We start from the raw sequence: 3,225 nt of genomic DNA, 5'->3' as shown, positions 1-3,225 counted from the left end.
TAAGGCATAAGATATATGTTATTTATTGTATGGCCAATATTTGATCCCCTTCCCCACCATATGAGTCTTGGTGGGAATCAGGGGCTACCATCCATTCCAGAAGCAAAAAGAGCTAGAAACTTACTTTCTCATCATTGTTGTACCTTATAGCGAAGGGACTTGACCTAGGATTCACCGATCAACCCTAACCTCCCCTCCTTGGATTTAGTCTATAGAGAGGAAGACAAAATTTAGGAGAAAGGAGAATTCAGAGCAGCAAAGCCAGCCAAGGCAGCATATCAGCACTCCAGCAAATGGAGTCTGCATCCATGCCAGGGATGTTGGCAGTATGAGTTATGGCATCTAAAGTTCAGCAATTATGAGTTTAACTGACATTGAGCAACATTTGAAATGTTAGGCAACATTTCAACTGTTGACTGGGTGCCTTATTTTCTTATTTCTATACATTTTTCCAGCTAATTCCTCCAACCTCCAAAGTAATTCTATGTTAAAGCACAAAAATCCATTTAATAAGCTCATTTGCTTCTTAAATCTCCAAAGCTAGCTTTTGTCACTTGAAACCAAGTGTGTTGGCTGGCACAAAGAAGAGAAGGAGGGAACCAGAAACATGTACTGAGCAGAGAGTTCAGAAAAGCAGGAGGAAACTGGAAAGCATGTGTTATTGTGAAAGTAAAGGAAGAAAGCATACTAAAGAAGGACAAAGTGAAGTGTCAAAAGGCCAAAATAAATGATTTGGTAGGATAAAAAATGAGTAGCTATTACTTAATATAGAAATGAAGAGAATATTAATGGTTTTAGTGAGAGCAGTTTCCATTTCTGTTTTGTGATAGAACTGAGGCCAGGGAATGATGAGAAAGAAATTGGAAACAAGTGGCACCCAACAGTGAGGAGAACGATAGAGTATCTCATAGTATGCCATGATACGTGGCGAACAGTTGGCATTTGTCTTCTGCCTGTAGAGAACCGTAAAATTTTTTCCTGTGGAACACATGAGAAGAAGAAAGAGGAAGGAATCTGGAGTAAAGGAGAAGAAAGGAAAATTTGGTCTGATGAAAAAAAAAAACAAGAAGAGAGAGAAAGAGAAGTAAGCAAACAAAAACAGAGACATGGATGTATAAGTACAGGAAAATGATCCAAGGAAGAGGGAGAGATAAAGTATCAGAGAAAGGCTGAAGATGAAACACAGGGAAAGACGCAGCATCTTGGAGGTCAATGTGATTCTTAACTATAATAATCCATAAAAAATTCTATCATTTCTGAGACTTTTTCTTTTAATTTTGACCAAAACACAAAATTTGTTTTCCTGTAGAGTGTATGTATGAGGAAATTTTAACTTTTTCTTTACAAATTTTGAATTATTCATCATGCACTAGCACAGCTGAAAGAATTTTCTATACTTAAAATCTTTTGCTTGTTTCTTCCTTGCTATTAGAGTGATTAGAATAGACTCCTTCTATACAAAAAATAAATAGAGAGACATTTCTATAAATATATATAAACAGAGATTCTATTTTACTAGAGAACATTTTCTTCTCCATCAGTTTGCTTGCAGAATAAAACTGAGCTGGGAGCTCAAGGTGGCTCAGCAGGCAGCATTCTCGCCTGCCAGACCAGAGATCTGGGTTCGATTCCCGGTGCCTTTCCATGCAAAAAAAGAGCAACGGAGCCAAAGACTGGATCTTGCATACAAGCTATAAAAATAATTTCAGTCAATATTCCTAGCATTAAACTGGATTTTAATTTCAAATTGGCTTCCAAGCAATCCTAAATCACTAAATAATTGAAAGCACTCAGATTCCATTTGTGCTATGGGTATTTATTAAGTCAAAAATCCTGAAAAGGGTAATGGAAGTAGGCATTTTCTGCATATTTCCTGATTTTATATCATATATATATATCTGTGTGTGTATATATGTCTGAAATTATTGTCAAAACTACATGAAAAAATAAAGACTTTAATATTTAAGGGACTCACATCAAAAAATTTAATTATAGAAGATGACTGATTAAACATTCCTTATTTTTATCAGAATCATAACAAAGATCTCTTCAATAAGCATCATTATGACCTGAACCTGTAAACTTGGTTTTTAATTATTTACTATTCTAGTTCATCAAAACGTATCTTAAAGAGTCATTATAGTTAAGTAAACTAGATTATAAGATATAATTAAGTCTTAAAGCTGGTTTGCTTATCCAGAATCTATAGTCTTTTAAATAAAATATATAGTTAATCCACTAATTCTTTTTCAATCTTTACCAGGTTATTTTGCCATCTTCTAAATTCAACCAAATTCATTATAATTCAACCAAAATCATTATAAGTTAAGCAGCATTTTTTATTTTTATGTACAAAATAATGAATATTAAAGAAATCATTTCTCTCTTAGTTTATGCAACTGTGGGGTCCCTTTAAAGGCTTTAGGTTTTCTAAAGCAGAAACAATACAGTATCACAAGAATGATAATAACGTTAGCAGCAATTCTTTTCCCACTGATTTATTTTTATTTCCCAACTCAGGAAAACATAGTTTATATAAATTTGCTTTGAAAAAAGAGCAACCAATTGTAAAACTGCACAAGTGAAATGTCCCTGATAATGTGCAGGGATTCCCTTTAGGACAAAGTTAAACCGTTCATCTTGGTAGTGTGGACTTGGACACCTATGGGAAGTCCAAGTTGTTCCACAGCGTACGACAGACTTTGAAATTATGAATCTCAAGCCATTACAGACACATCTAGTCGTAACAATTAAAATTGTATTTTATGCCACCATTTTTTACCGTAGATGTAATTTCTGACATGTACACACAAACCTCATTTTATATCTAAAATTTGTTTCTCTATGTTTGTTGATGACAATGGTCTTGTCTGAGCCATAAATACATGATTCTGATGAAGCCAAAGTACTAGATTCCTTCTGTGAATCAAAGCCAGGGAAAGTTGTCCCCCAGTTGAAAACTGCAATTCAAGGTACTTTGCTCCTCAGGATGAGCTGAAATTTGAAGGATGAGTAGCAATCAACCAGACAAAAGTCAGGGAGAAGAACAAAAGAAAAATAAAGACAAAGAATTTCATCAAAAGCGGACTAAATCAGTGCTTCCCAACTTTAATGCCCATGAATCTCCTGGAGGTCCTGTAACAGTGACGATTTCCTCTGGGAAAGTTTGCCATGGGGCCCAAGGATCCTCATTTCTAAGAAGAAATTCTTATGGACACTTGCCCT

The sequence above is a fragment of the Tamandua tetradactyla genome, chromosome 10 (assembly GCF_023851605.1).
Source record: "Tamandua tetradactyla isolate mTamTet1 chromosome 10, mTamTet1.pri, whole genome shotgun sequence".
Taxonomy (NCBI): Eukaryota; Metazoa; Chordata; class Mammalia; order Pilosa; family Myrmecophagidae; genus Tamandua; species Tamandua tetradactyla.
The sequence above is the reverse complement of the archived record's forward strand: the minus strand, read 5'-3'. Positions refer to the sequence as shown.